The sequence below is a fragment of the Medicago sativa genome, chromosome 5 (genome assembly GCF_051527215.1).
Source record: "Medicago sativa cultivar Bolivia chromosome 5, Bolivia_mono, whole genome shotgun sequence".
Classification (NCBI taxonomy): domain Eukaryota; kingdom Viridiplantae; phylum Streptophyta; class Magnoliopsida; order Fabales; family Fabaceae; genus Medicago; species Medicago sativa.
The window spans coordinates 82,035,944-82,051,810 of record NC_140753.1 but is presented as its reverse complement, the minus strand read 5'-3'; positions in this window follow the sequence as shown (position 1 = coordinate 82,051,810).

The following is a 15,867-nucleotide window of genomic DNA, read 5'->3' as shown; positions in this document are numbered from 1 at the left end:
GCCTTAGTAGTAAAAAAGGTCGAAAACGAGTAATGTCCTAAATTAACGAGGAGATTTTCTTAACCTCCATTTTCGCCGAATTTTTAGAGAATGCAAAAATATCCCATGGAAGTCGTAGTTATGTTGTGTACCTATCCAACGAATTGTCACATGCTAATATTCAATGCAAATCGGCCACTTTATGGCCTTCCTTGTAAAAAAGGGTCGAAAACGAGTAATGTCCTAAATTAACGAGGAGATTTTCTTAACCTCCATTTTGGCCGAATTTTTAGAGAATGCAAAAATATCCCATGGAAGTCGTAGTTATGTTGTTTACCTATCCAACGAATTGTAACATGCTAAGATTCAATGCAAATCGGCCACATTATGGCCTTAGTAGTAAAAAAGGTCGAAAACGAGTAATGTCCTAAATTAACGAGGAGATTTTCTTAACCTCCATTTTGGCCGAATTTTTAGAGAATGCAAAAATATCCCATGGAAGTCGTAGTTATGTTGTTTACCTATCCAACGAATTGTCACATGCTAAGATTCAATGCAAATCGGCCACATTATGGCCTTAGTAGTAAAAAAGGTCGAAAACGAGTAATGTCCTAAATTAACGAGGAGATTTTCTTAACCTCCATTTTGGCCGAATTTTTAGAGAATGCAAAAATATCCCATGGAAGTCGTAGTTATGTTGTTTACCTATCCAACGAATTGTCACATGCTAATATTCAATGCAAATCGGCCACATTATGGCCTTAGTAGTAAAAAAGGTCGAAAACGAGTAATGTCCTAAATTAACGAGGACATTTTCTTAACCTCCATTTTGGCCGAATTTTTAGAGAATGCAAAAATATCCCATGGAAGTCGTAGTTATGTTGTTTACCTATCCAACGAATTGTCACATGCTAATATTCAATGCAAATCGGCCACTTTATGGCCTTCCTTGTAAAAAAGGGTCGAAAACGAGTAATGTCCTAAATTAACGAGGAGATTTTCTTAACCTCCATTTTGGCCGAATTTTTAGAGAATGCAAAAATATCCCATGGAAGTCGTAGTTATGTTGTTTACCTATCCAACGAATTGTCACATGCTAATATTCAATGCAAATCGGCCACTTTATGGCCTTCCTTGTAAAAAAGGGTCGAAAACGAGTAATGTCCTAAATTAACGAGGAGATTTTCTTAACCTCCATTTTGGCCGAATTTTTAGAGAATGCAAAAATATCCCATGGAAGTCGTAGTTATGTTGTTTACCTATCCAACGAATTGTCACATGCTAATATTCAATGCAAATCGGCCACTTTATGGCCATCCTTGTAAAAAAGGGTCGAAAACGAGTAATGTCCTAAATTAACGAGGAGATTTTCTTAACCTCCATTTTGGCCGAATTTTTAGAGAATGCAAAAATATCCCATGGAAGTCGTAGTTATGTTGTTTACCTATCCAACGAATTGTAACATGCTAAGATTCAATGCAAATCGGCCACATTATGGCCTTAGTAGTAAAAAAGGTCGAAAACGAGTAATGTCCTAAATTAACGAGGAGATTTTCTTAACCTCCATTTTGGCCGAATTTTTAGAGAATGCAAAAATATCCCATGGAAGTCGTAGTTATGTTGTTTACCTATCCAACGAATTGTAACATGCTAAGATTCAATGCAAATCGGCCACATTATGGCCTTAGTAGTAAAAAAGGTCGAAAACGAGTAATGTCCTAAATTAACGAGGAGATTTTCTTAACCTCCATTTTCGCCGAATTTTTAGAGAATGCAAAAATATCCCATGGAAGTCGTAGTTATGTTGTTTACCTATCCAACGAATTGTCACATGCTAAGATTCAATGCAAATCGGCCACATTATGGCCTTAGTAGTAAAAAAGGTCGAAAACGAGTAATGTCCTAAATTAACGAGGAGATTTTCTAAACCTCCGTTTTGGCCGAATTTTTAGAGAATGCAAAAATATTCCATGGAAGTCGTAGTTATGTTGTTTACCTATCCAACGAATTGTCACATGCTAATATTCAATGCAAATCGGCCACATTATGGCCTTAGTAGTAAAAAAGGTCGAAAACGAGTAATGTCCTAAATTAACGAGGACATTTTCTTAACCTCCATTTTGGCCGAATTTTTAGAGAATGCAAAAATATCCCATGGAAGTCGTAGTTATGTTGTTTACCTATCCAACGAATTGTCACATGCTAATATTCAATGCAAATCGGCCACTTTATGGCCTTCCTTGTAAAAAAGGGTCGAAAACGAGTAATGTCCTAAATTAACGAGGAGATTTTCTTAACCTCCATTTTGGCCAAATTTTTAGAGAATGCAAAAATATCCCATGGAAGTCGTAGTTATGTTGTTTACCTATCCAACGAATTGTAACATGCTAAGATTCAATGCAAATCGGCCACATTATGGCCTTAGTAGTAAAAAAGGTCGAAAACGAGTAATGTCCTAAATTAACGAGGAGATTTTCTTAACCTCCATTTTGGCCGAATTTTTAGAGAATGCAAAAATATCCCATGGAAGTCGTAGTTATGTTGTTTACCTATCCAACGAATTGTCACATGCTAATATTCAATGCAAATCGGCCACTTTATGGCCTTCCTTGTAAAAAAGGGTCGAAAACGAGTAATGTCCTAAATTAACGAGGAGATTTTCTTAACCTCCATTTTGGCCGAATTTTTAGAGAATGCAAAAATATCCCATGGAAGTCGTAGTTATGTTGTTTACCTATCCAACGAATTGTAACATGCTAAGATTCAATGCAAATCGGCCACATTATGGCCTTAGTAGTAAAAAAGGTCGAAAACGAGTAATGTCCTAAATTAACGAGGAGATTTTCTTAACCTCCATTTTGGCCGAATTTTTAGAGAATGCAAAAATATCCCATGGAAGTCGTAGTTATGTTGTTTACCTATCCAACGAATTGTAACATGCTAAGATTCAATGCAAATCGGCCACATTATGGCCTTAGTAGTAAAAAAGGTCGAAAACGAGTAATGTCCTAAATTAACGAGGAGATTTTCTTAACCTCCATTTTGGCCGAATTTTTAGAGAATGCAAAAATATCCCATGGAAGTCGTAGTTATGTTGTTTACCTATCCAACGAATTGTCACATGCTAAGATTCAATGCAAATCGGCCACATTATGGCCTTAGTAGTAAAAAAGGTCGAAAACGAGTAATGTCCTAAATTAACGAGGAGATTTTCTTAACCTCCATTTTCGCCGAATTTTTAGAGAATGCAAAAATATCCCATGGAAGTCGTAGTTATGTTGTGTACCTATCCAACGAATTGTCACATGCTAATATTCAATGCAAATCGGCCACTTTATGGCCTTCCTTGTAAAAAAGGGTCGAAAACGAGTAATGTCCTAAATTAACGAGGAGATTTTCTTAACCTCCATTTTGGCCGAATTTTTAGAGAATGCAAAAATATCCCATGGAAGTCGTAGTTATGTTGTTTACCTATCCAACGAATTGTAACATGCTAAGATTCAATGCAAATCGGCCACATTATGGCCTTAGTAGTAAAAAAGGTCGAAAACGAGTAATGTCCTAAATTAACGAGGAGATTTTCTTAACCTCCATTTTGGCCGAATTTTTAGAGAATGCAAAAATATCCCATGGAAGTCGTAGTTATGTTGTTTACCTATCCAACGAATTGTCACATGCTAAGATTCAATGCAAATCGGCCACATTATGGCCTTAGTAGTAAAAAAGGTCGAAAACGAGTAATGTCCTAAATTAACGAGGAGATTTTCTTAACCTCCATTTTGGCCGAATTTTTAGAGAATGCAAAAATATCCCATGGAAGTCGTAGTTATGTTGTTTACCTATCCAACGAATTGTCACATGCTAATATTCAATGCAAATCGGCCACATTATGGCCTTAGTAGTAAAAAAGGTCGAAAACGAGTAATGTCCTAAATTAACGAGGACATTTTCTTAACCTCCATTTTGGCCGAATTTTTAGAGAATGCAAAAATATCCCATGGAAGTCGTAGTTATGTTGTTTACCTATCCAACGAATTGTCACATGCTAATATTCAATGCAAATCGGCCACTTTATGGCCTTCCTTGTAAAAAAGGGTCGAAAACGAGTAATGTCCTAAATTAACGAGGAGATTTTCTTAACCTCCATTTTGGCCGAATTTTTAGAGAATGCAAAAATATCCCATGGAAGTCGTAGTTATGTTGTTTACCTATCCAACGAATTGTCACATGCTAATATTCAATGCAAATCGGCCACTTTATGGCCTTCCTTGTAAAAAAGGGTCGAAAACGAGTAATGTCCTAAATTAACGAGGAGATTTTCTTAACCTCCATTTTGGCCGAATTTTTAGAGAATGCAAAAATATCCCATGGAAGTCGTAGTTATGTTGTTTACCTATCCAACGAATTGTCACATGCTAATATTCAATGCAAATCGGCCACTTTATGGCCATCCTTGTAAAAAAGGGTCGAAAACGAGTAATGTCCTAAATTAACGAGGAGATTTTCTTAACCTCCATTTTGGCCGAATTTTTAGAGAATGCAAAAATATCCCATGGAAGTCGTAGTTATGTTGTTTACCTATCCAACGAATTGTAACATGCTAAGATTCAATGCAAATCGGCCACATTATGGCCTTAGTAGTAAAAAAGGTCGAAAACGAGTAATGTCCTAAATTAACGAGGAGATTTTCTTAACCTCCATTTTGGCCGAATTTTTAGAGAATGCAAAAATATCCCATGGAAGTCGTAGTTATGTTGTTTACCTATCCAACGAATTGTAACATGCTAAGATTCAATGCAAATCGGCCACATTATGGCCTTAGTAGTAAAAAAGGTCGAAAACGAGTAATGTCCTAAATTAACGAGGAGATTTTCTTAACCTCCATTTTGGCCGAATTTTTAGAGAATGCAAAAATATCCCATGGAAGTCGTAGTTATGTTGTTTACCTATCCAACGAATTGTCACATGCTAAGATTCAATGCAAATCGGCCACATTATGGCCTTAGTAGTAAAAAAGGTCGAAAACGAGTAATGTCCTAAATTAACGAGGAGATTTTCTTAACCTCCATTTTGGCCGAATTTTTAGAGAATGCAAAAATATCCCATGGAAGTCGTAGTTATGTTGTTTACCTATCCAACGAATTGTCACATGCTAATATTCAATGCAAATCGGCCACATTATGGCCTTAGTAGTAAAAAAGGTCGAAAACGAGTAATGTCCTAAATTAACGAGGACATTTTCTTAACCTCCATTTTGGCCGAATTTTTAGAGAATGCAAAAATATCCCATGGAAGTCGTAGTTATGTTGTTTACCTATCCAACGAATTGTCACATGCTAATATTCAATGCAAATCGGCCACTTTATGGCCTTCCTTGTAAAAAAGGGTCGAAAACGAGTAATGTCCTAAATTAACGAGGAGATTTTCTTAACCTCCATTTTGGCCGAATTTTTAGAGAATGCAAAAATATCCCATGGAAGTCGTAGTTATGTTGTTTACCTATCCAACGAATTGTCACATGCTAATATTCAATGCAAATCGGCCACTTTATGGCCTTCCTTGTAAAAAAGGGTCGAAAACGAGTAATGTCCTAAATTAACGAGGAGATTTTCTTAACCTCCATTTTGGCCGAATTTTTAGAGAATGCAAAAATATCCCATGGAAGTCGTAGTTATGTTGTTTACCTATCCAACGAATTGTCACATGCTAATATTCAATGCAAATCGGCCACTTTATGGCCTTCCTTGTAAAAAAGGGTCGAAAACGAGTAATGTCCTAAATTAACGAGGAGATTTTCTTAACCTCCATTTTGGCCGAATTTTTAGAGAATGCAAAAATATCCCATGGAAGTCGTAGTTATGTTGTTTACCTATCCAACGAATTGTAACATGCTAAGATTCAATGCAAATCGGCCACATTATGGCCTTAGTAGTAAAAAAGGTCGAAAACGAGTAATGTCCTAAATTAACGAGGAGATTTTCTTAACCTCCATTTTGGCCGAATTTTTAGAGAATGCAAAAATATCCCATGGAAGTCGTAGTTATGTTGTTTACCTATCCAACGAATTGTAACATGCTAAGATTCAATGCAAATCGGCCACATTATGGCCTTAGTAGTAAAAAAGGTCGAAAACGAGTAATGTCCTAAATTAACGAGGAGATTTTCTTAACCTCCATTTTGGCCGAATTTTTAGAGAATGCAAAAATATCCCATGGAAGTCGTAGTTATGTTGTTTACCTATCCAACGAATTGTCACATGCTAAGATTCAATGCAAATCGGCCACATTATGGCCTTAGTAGTAAAAATGGTCGAAAACGAGTAATGTCCTAAATTAACGAGGAGATTTTCTTAACCTCCATTTTCGCCGAATTTTTAGAGAATGCAAAAATATCCCATGGAAGTCGTAGTTATGTTGTTTACCTATCCAACGAATTGTCACATGCTAAGATTCAATGCAAATCGGCCACATTATGGCCTTAGTAGTAAAAAAGGTCGAAAACGAGTAATGTCCTAAATTAACGAGGAGATTTTCTAAACCTCCGTTTTGGCCGAATTTTTAGAGAATGCAAAAATATTCCATGGAAGTCGTAGTTATGTTGTTTACCTATCCAACGAATTGTCACATGCTAATATTCAATGCAAATCGGCCACATTATGGCCTTAGTAGTAAAAAAGGTCGAAAACGAGTAATGTCCTAAATTAACGAGGAGATTTTCTTAACCTCCATTTTGGCCGAATTTTTAGAGAATGCAAAAATATCCCATGGAAGTCGTAGTTATGTTGTTTACCTATCCAACGAATTGTCACATGCTAATATTCAATGCAAATCGGCCACATTATGGCCTTAGTAGTAAAAAAGGTCGAAAACGAGTAATGTCCTAAATTAACGAGGACATTTTCTTAACCTCCATTTTGGCCGAATTTTTAGAGAATGCAAAAATATCCCATGGAAGTCGTAGTTATGTTGTTTACCTATCCAACGAATTGTCACATGCTAAGATTCAATGCAAATCGGCCACATTATGGCCTTAGTAGTAAAAAAGGTCGAAAACGAGTAATGTCCTAAATTAACGAGGAGATTTTCTTAACCTCCATTTTCGCCGAATTTTTAGAGAATGCAAAAATATCCCATGGAAGTCGTAGTTATGTTGTGTACCTATCCAACGAATTGTCACATGCTAATATTCAATGCAAATCGGCCACTTTATGGCCTTCCTTGTAAAAAAGGGTCGAAAACGAGTAATGTCCTAAATTAACGAGGAGATTTTCTTAACCTCCATTTTGGCCGAATTTTTAGAGAATGCAAAAATATCCCATGGAAGTCGTAGTTATGTTGTTTACCTATCCAACGAATTGTAACATGCTAAGATTCAATGCAAATCGGCCACATTATGGCCTTAGTAGTAAAAAAGGTCGAAAACGAGTAATGTCCTAAATTAACGAGGAGATTTTCTTAACCTCCATTTTGGCCGAATTTTTAGAGAATGCAAAAATATCCCATGGAAGTCGTAGTTATGTTGTTTACCTATCCAACGAATTGTCACATGCTAAGATTCAATGCAAATCGGCCACATTATGGCCTTAGTAGTAAAAAAGGTCGAAAACGAGTAATGTCCTAAATTAACGAGGAGATTTTCTTAACCTCCATTTTGGCCGAATTTTTAGAGAATGCAAAAATATCCCATGGAAGTCGTAGTTATGTTGTTTACCTATCCAACGAATTGTCACATGCTAATATTCAATGCAAATCGGCCACATTATGGCCTTAGTAGTAAAAAAGGTCGAAAACGAGTAATGTCCTAAATTAACGAGGACATTTTCTTAACCTCCATTTTGGCCGAATTTTTAGAGAATGCAAAAATATCCCATGGAAGTCGTAGTTATGTTGTTTACCTATCCAACGAATTGTCACATGCTAATATTCAATGCAAATCGGCCACTTTATGGCCTTCCTTGTAAAAAAGGGTCGAAAACGAGTAATGTCCTAAATTAACGAGGAGATTTTCTTAACCTCCATTTTGGCCGAATTTTTAGAGAATGCAAAAATATCCCATGGAAGTCGTAGTTATGTTGTTTACCTATCCAACGAATTGTCACATGCTAATATTCAATGCAAATCGGCCACTTTATGGCCTTCCTTGTAAAAAAGGGTCGAAAACGAGTAATGTCCTAAATTAACGAGGAGATTTTCTTAACCTCCATTTTGGCCGAATTTTTAGAGAATGCAAAAATATCCCATGGAAGTCGTAGTTATGTTGTTTACCTATCCAACGAATTGTCACATGCTAATATTCAATGCAAATCGGCCACTTTATGGCCATCCTTGTAAAAAAGGGTCGAAAACGAGTAATGTCCTAAATTAACGAGGAGATTTTCTTAACCTCCATTTTGGCCGAATTTTTAGAGAATGCAAAAATATCCCATGGAAGTCGTAGTTATGTTGTTTACCTATCCAACGAATTGTAACATGCTAAGATTCAATGCAAATCGGCCACATTATGGCCTTAGTAGTAAAAAAGGTCGAAAACGAGTAATGTCCTAAATTAACGAGGAGATTTTCTTAACCTCCATTTTGGCCGAATTTTTAGAGAATGCAAAAATATCCCATGGAAGTCGTAGTTATGTTGTTTACCTATCCAACGAATTGTAACATGCTAAGATTCAATGCAAATCGGCCACATTATGGCCTTAGTAGTAAAAAAGGTCGAAAACGAGTAATGTCCTAAATTAACGAGGAGATTTTCTTAACCTCCATTTTGGCCGAATTTTTAGAGAATGCAAAAATATCCCATGGAAGTCGTAGTTATGTTGTTTACCTATCCAACGAATTGTCACATGCTAAGATTCAATGCAAATCGGCCACATTATGGCCTTAGTAGTAAAAAAGGTCGAAAACGAGTAATGTCCTAAATTAACGAGGAGATTTTCTTAACCTCCATTTTGGCCGAATTTTTAGAGAATGCAAAAATATCCCATGGAAGTCGTAGTTATGTTGTTTACCTATCCAACGAATTGTCACATGCTAATATTCAATGCAAATCGGCCACATTATGGCCTTAGTAGTAAAAAAGGTCGAAAACGAGTAATGTCCTAAATTAACGAGGACATTTTCTTAACCTCCATTTTGGCCGAATTTTTAGAGAATGCAAAAATATCCCATGGAAGTCGTAGTTATGTTGTTTACCTATCCAACGAATTGTCACATGCTAATATTCAATGCAAATCGGCCACTTTATGGCCTTCCTTGTAAAAAAGGGTCGAAAACGAGTAATGTCCTAAATTAACGAGGAGATTTTCTTAACCTCCATTTTGGCCGAATTTTTAGAGAATGCAAAAATATCCCATGGAAGTCGTAGTTATGTTGTTTACCTATCCAACGAATTGTCACATGCTAATATTCAATGCAAATCGGCCACTTTATGGCCTTCCTTGTAAAAAAGGGTCGAAAACGAGTAATGTCCTAAATTAACGAGGAGATTTTCTTAACCTCCATTTTGGCCGAATTTTTAGAGAATGCAAAAATATCCCATGGAAGTCGTAGTTATGTTGTTTACCTATCCAACGAATTGTCACATGCTAATATTCAATGCAAATCGGCCACTTTATGGCCTTCCTTGTAAAAAAGGGTCGAAAACGAGTAATGTCCTAAATTAACGAGGAGATTTTCTTAACCTCCATTTTGGCCGAATTTTTAGAGAATGCAAAAATATCCCATGGAAGTCGTAGTTATGTTGTTTACCTATCCAACGAATTGTAACATGCTAAGATTCAATGCAAATCGGCCACATTATGGCCTTAGTAGTAAAAAAGGTCGAAAACGAGTAATGTCCTAAATTAACGAGGAGATTTTCTTAACCTCCATTTTGGCCGAATTTTTAGAGAATGCAAAAATATCCCATGGAAGTCGTAGTTATGTTGTTTACCTATCCAACGAATTGTAACATGCTAAGATTCAATGCAAATCGGCCACATTATGGCCTTAGTAGTAAAAAAGGTCGAAAACGAGTAATGTCCTAAATTAACGAGGAGATTTTCTTAACCTCCATTTTGGCCGAATTTTTAGAGAATGCAAAAATATCCCATGGAAGTCGTAGTTATGTTGTTTACCTATCCAACGAATTGTCACATGCTAAGATTCAATGCAAATCGGCCACATTATGGCCTTAGTAGTAAAAATGGTCGAAAACGAGTAATGTCCTAAATTAACGAGGAGATTTTCTTAACCTCCATTTTCGCCGAATTTTTAGAGAATGCAAAAATATCCCATGGAAGTCGTAGTTATGTTGTTTACCTATCCAACGAATTGTCACATGCTAAGATTCAATGCAAATCGGCCACATTATGGCCTTAGTAGTAAAAAAGGTCGAAAACGAGTAATGTCCTAAATTAACGAGGAGATTTTCTAAACCTCCGTTTTGGCCGAATTTTTAGAGAATGCAAAAATATTCCATGGAAGTCGTAGTTATGTTGTTTACCTATCCAACGAATTGTCACATGCTAATATTCAATGCAAATCGGCCACATTATGGCCTTAGTAGTAAAAAAGGTCGAAAACGAGTAATGTCCTAAATTAACGAGGAGATTTTCTTAACCTCCATTTTGGCCGAATTTTTAGAGAATGCAAAAATATCCCATGGAAGTCGTAGTTATGTTGTTTACCTATCCAACGAATTGTCACATGCTAATATTCAATGCAAATCGGCCACATTATGGCCTTAGTAGTAAAAAAGGTCGAAAACGAGTAATGTCCTAAATTAACGAGGACATTTTCTTAACCTCCATTTTGGCCGAATTTTTAGAGAATGCAAAAATATCCCATGGAAGTCGTAGTTATGTTGTTTACCTATCCAACGAATTGTCACATGCTAATATTCAATGCAAATCGGCCACTTTATGGCCTTCCTTGTAAAAAAGGGTCGAAAACGAGTAATGTCCTAAATTAACGAGGAGATTTTCTTAACCTCCATTTTGGCCGAATTTTTAGAGAATGCAAAAATATCCCATGGAAGTCGTAGTTATGTTGTTTACCTATCCAACGAATTGTCACATGCTAATATTCAATACAAATCGGCCACTTTATGGCCTTCCTTGTAAAAAAGGGTCGAAAACGAGTAATGTCCTAAATTAACGAGGAGATTTTCTTAACCTCCATTTTGGCCGAATTTTTAGAGAATGCAAAAATATCCCATGGAAGTCGTAGTTATGTTGTTTACCTATCCAACGAATTGTCACATGCTAATATTCAATGCAAATCGGCCACTTTATGGCCTTCCTTGTAAAAAAGGGTCGAAAACGAGTAATGTCCTAAATTAACGAGGAGATTTTCTTAACCTCCATTTTGGCCGAATTTTTAGAGAATGCAAAAATATCCCATGGAAGTCGTAGTTATGTTGTTTACCTATCCAACGAATTGTAACATGCTAAGATTCAATGCAAATCGGCCACATTATGGCCTTAGTAGTAAAAAAGGTCGAAAACGAGTAATGTCCTAAATTAACGAGGAGATTTTCTTAACCTCCATTTTGGCCGAATTTTTAGAGAATGCAAAAATATCCCATGGAAGTCGTAGTTATGTTGTTTACCTATCCAACGAATTGTAACATGCTAAGATTCAATGCAAATCGGCCACATTATGGCCTTAGTAGTAAAAAAGGTCGAAAACGAGTAATGTCCTAAATTAACGAGGAGATTTTCTTAACCTCCATTTTGGCCGAATTTTTAGAGAATGCAAAAATATCCCATGGAAGTCGTAGTTATGTTGTTTACCTATCCAACGAATTGTCACATGCTAAGATTCAATGCAAATCGGCCACATTATGGCCTTAGTAGTAAAAATGGTCGAAAACGAGTAATGTCCTAAATTAACGAGGAGATTTTCTTAACCTCCATTTTCGCCGAATTTTTAGAGAATGCAAAAATATCCCATGGAAGTCGTAGTTATGTTGTTTACCTATCCAACGAATTGTCACATGCTAAGATTCAATGCAAATCGGCCACATTATGGCCTTAGTAGTAAAAAAGGTCGAAAACGAGTAATGTCCTAAATTAACGAGGAGATTTTCTAAACCTCCGTTTTGGCCGAATTTTTAGAGAATGCAAAAATATTCCATGGAAGTCGTAGTTATGTTGTTTACCTATCCAACGAATTGTCACATGCTAATATTCAATGCAAATCGGCCACATTATGGCCTTAGTAGTAAAAAAGGTCGAAAACGAGTAATGTCCTAAATTAACGAGGACATTTTCTTAACCTCCATTTTGGCCGAATTTTTAGAGAATGCAAAAATATCCCATGGAAGTCGTAGTTATGTTGTTTACCTATCCAACGAATTGTCACATGCTAATATTCAATGCAAATCGGCCACTTTATGGCCTTCCTTGTAAAAAAGGGTCGAAAACGAGTAATGTCCTAAATTAACGAGGAGATTTTCTTAACCTCCATTTTGGCCGAATTTTTAGAGAATGCAAAAATATCCCATGGAAATCGTAGTTATGTTGTTTACCTATCCAACGAATTGTCACATGCTAATATTCAATGCAAATCGGCCACTTTATGGCCTTCCTTGTAAAAAAGGGTCGAAAACGAGTAATGTCCTAAATTAACGAGGAGATTTTCTTAACCTCCATTTTGGCCGAATTTTTAGAGAATGCAAAAATATACCATGGAAGTCGTAGTTATGTTGTTTACCTATCCAACGAATTGTCACATGCTAATATTCAATGCAAATCGGCCACTTTATGGCCTTCCTTGTAAAAAAGGGTCGAAAACGAGTAATGTCCTAAATTAACGAGGAGATTTTCTTAACCTCCATTTTGGCCGAATTTTTAGAGAATGCAAAAATATCCCATGGAAGTCGTAGTTATGTTGTTTACCTATCCAACGAATTGTAACATGCTAAGATTCCATGCAAATCGGCCACATTATGGCCTTAGTAGTAAAAAAGGTCGAAAACGAGTAATGTCCTAAATTAACGAGGAGATTTTCTTAACCTCCATTTTGGCCGAATTTTTAGAGAATGCAAAAATATCCCATGGAAGTCGTAGTTATGTTGTTTACCTATCCAACGAATTGTAACATGCTAAGATTCAATGCAAATCGGCCACATTATGGCCTTAGTAGTAAAAAAGGTCGAAAACGAGTAATGTCCTAAATTAACGAGGAGATTTTCTTAACCTCCATTTTGGCCGAATTTTTAGAGAATGCAAAAATATCCCATGGAAGTCGTAGTTATGTTGTTTACCTATCCAACGAATTGTCACATGCTAAGATTCAATGCAAATCGGCCACATTATGGCCTTAGTAGTAAAAATGGTCGAAAACGAGTAATGTCCTAAATTAACGAGGAGATTTTCTTAACCTCCATTTTCGCCGAATTTTTAGAGAATGCAAAAATATCCCATGGAAGTCGTAGTTATGTTGTTTACCTATCCAACGAATTGTCACATGCTAAGATTCAATGCAAATCGGCCACATTATGGCCTTAGTAGTAAAAAAGGTCGAAAACGAGTAATGTCCTAAATTAACGAGGAGATTTTCTAAACCTCCGTTTTGGCCGAATTTTTAGAGAATGCAAAAATATTCCATGGAAGTCGTAGTTATGTTGTTTACCTATCCAACGAATTGTCACATGCTAATATTCAATGCAAATCGGCCACATTATGGCCTTAGTAGTAAAAAAGGTCGAAAACGAGTAATGTCCTAAATTAACGAGGACATTTTCTTAACCTCCATTTTGGCCGAATTTTTAGAGAATGCAAAAATATCCCATGGAAGTCGTAGTTATGTTGTTTACCTATCCAACGAATTGTCACATGCTAATATTCAATGCAAATCGGCCACTTTATGGCCTTCCTTGTAAAAAAGGGTCGAAAACGAGTAATGTCCTAAATTAACGAGGAGATTTTCTTAACCTCCATTTTGGCCGAATTTTTAGAGAATGCAAAAATATCCCATGGAAGTCGTAGTTATGTTGTTTACCTATCCAACGAATTGTAACATGCTAAGATTCCATGCAAATCGGCCACATTATGGCCTTAGTAGTAAAAAAGGTCGAAAACGAGTAATGTCCTAAATTAACGAGGAGATTTTCTTAACCTCCATTTTGGCCGAATTTTTAGAGAATGCAAAAATATCCCATGGAAGTCGTAGTTATGTTGTTTACCTATCCAACGAATTGTAACATGCTAAGATTCAATGCAAATCGGCCACATTATGGCCTTAGTAGTAAAAAAGGTCGAAAACGAGTAATGTCCTAAATTAACGAGGAGATTTTCTTAACCTCCATTTTGGCCGAATTTTTAGAGAATGCAAAAATATCCCATGGAAGTCGTAGTTATGTTGTTTACCTATCCAACGAATTGTCACATGCTAAGATTCAATGCAAATCGGCCACATTATGGCCTTAGTAGTAAAAATGGTCGAAAACGAGTAATGTCCTAAATTAACGAGGAGATTTTCTTAACCTCCATTTTCGCCGAATTTTTAGAGAATGCAAAAATATCCCATGGAAGTCGTAGTTATGTTGTTTACCTATCCAACGAATTGTCACATGCTAAGATTCAATGCAAATCGGCCACATTATGGCCTTAGTAGTAAAAAAGGTCGAAAACGAGTAATGTCCTAAATTAACGAGGAGATTTTCTAAACCTCCGTTTTGGCCGAATTTTTAGAGAATGCAAAAATATTCCATGGAAGTCGTAGTTATGTTGTTTACCTATCCAACGAATTGTCACATGCTAATATTCAATGCAAATCGGCCACATTATGGCCTTAGTAGTAAAAAAGGTCGAAAACGAGTAATGTCCTAAATTAACGAGGAGATTTTCTAAACCTCCGTTTTGGCCGAATTTTTAGAGAATGCAAAAATATTCCATGGAAGTCGTAGTTATGTTGTTTACCTATCCAACGAATTGTCACATGCTAATATTCAATGCAAATCGGCCACATTATGGCCTTAGTAGTAAAAAAGGTCGAAAACGAGTAATGTCCTAAATTAACGAGGACATTTTCTTAACCTCCATTTTGGCCGAATTTTTAGAGAATGCAAAAATATCCCATGGAAGTCGTAGTTATGTTGTTTACCTATCCAACGAATTGTCACATGCTAATATTCAATGCAAATCGGCCACTTTATGGCCTTCCTTGTAAAAAAGGGTCGAAAACGAGTAATGTCCTAAATTAACGAGGAGATTTTCTTAACCTCCATTTTGGCCGAATTTTTAGAGAATGCAAAAATATCCCATGGAAGTCGTAGTTATGTTGTTTACCTATCCAACGAATTGTAACATGCTAAGATTCCATGCAAATCGGCCACATTATGGCCTTAGTAGTAAAAAAGGTCGAAAACGAGTAATGTCCTAAATTAACGAGGAGATTTTCTTAACCTCCATTTTGGCCGAATTTTTAGAGAATGCAAAAATATCCCATGGAAGTCGTAGTTATGTTGTTTACCTATCCAACGAATTGTAACATGCTAAGATTCAATGCAAATCGGCCACATTATGGCCTTAGTAGTAAAAAAGGTCGAAAACGAGTAATGTCCTAAATTAACGAGGAGATTTTCTTAACCTCCATTTTGGCCGAATTTTTAGAGAATGCAAAAATATCCCATGGAAGTCGTAGTTATGTTGTTTACCTATCCAACGAATTGTCACATGCTAAGATTCAATGCAAATCGGCCACATTATGGCCTTAGTAGTAAAAATGGTCGAAAACGAGTAATGTCCTAAATTAACGAGGAGATTTTCTTAACCTCCATTTTCGCCGAATTTTTAGAGAATGCAAAAATATCCCATGGAAGTCGTAGTTATGTTGTTTACCTATCCAACGAATTGTCACATGCTAAGATTCAATGCAAATCGGCCACATTATGGCCTTAGTAGTAAAA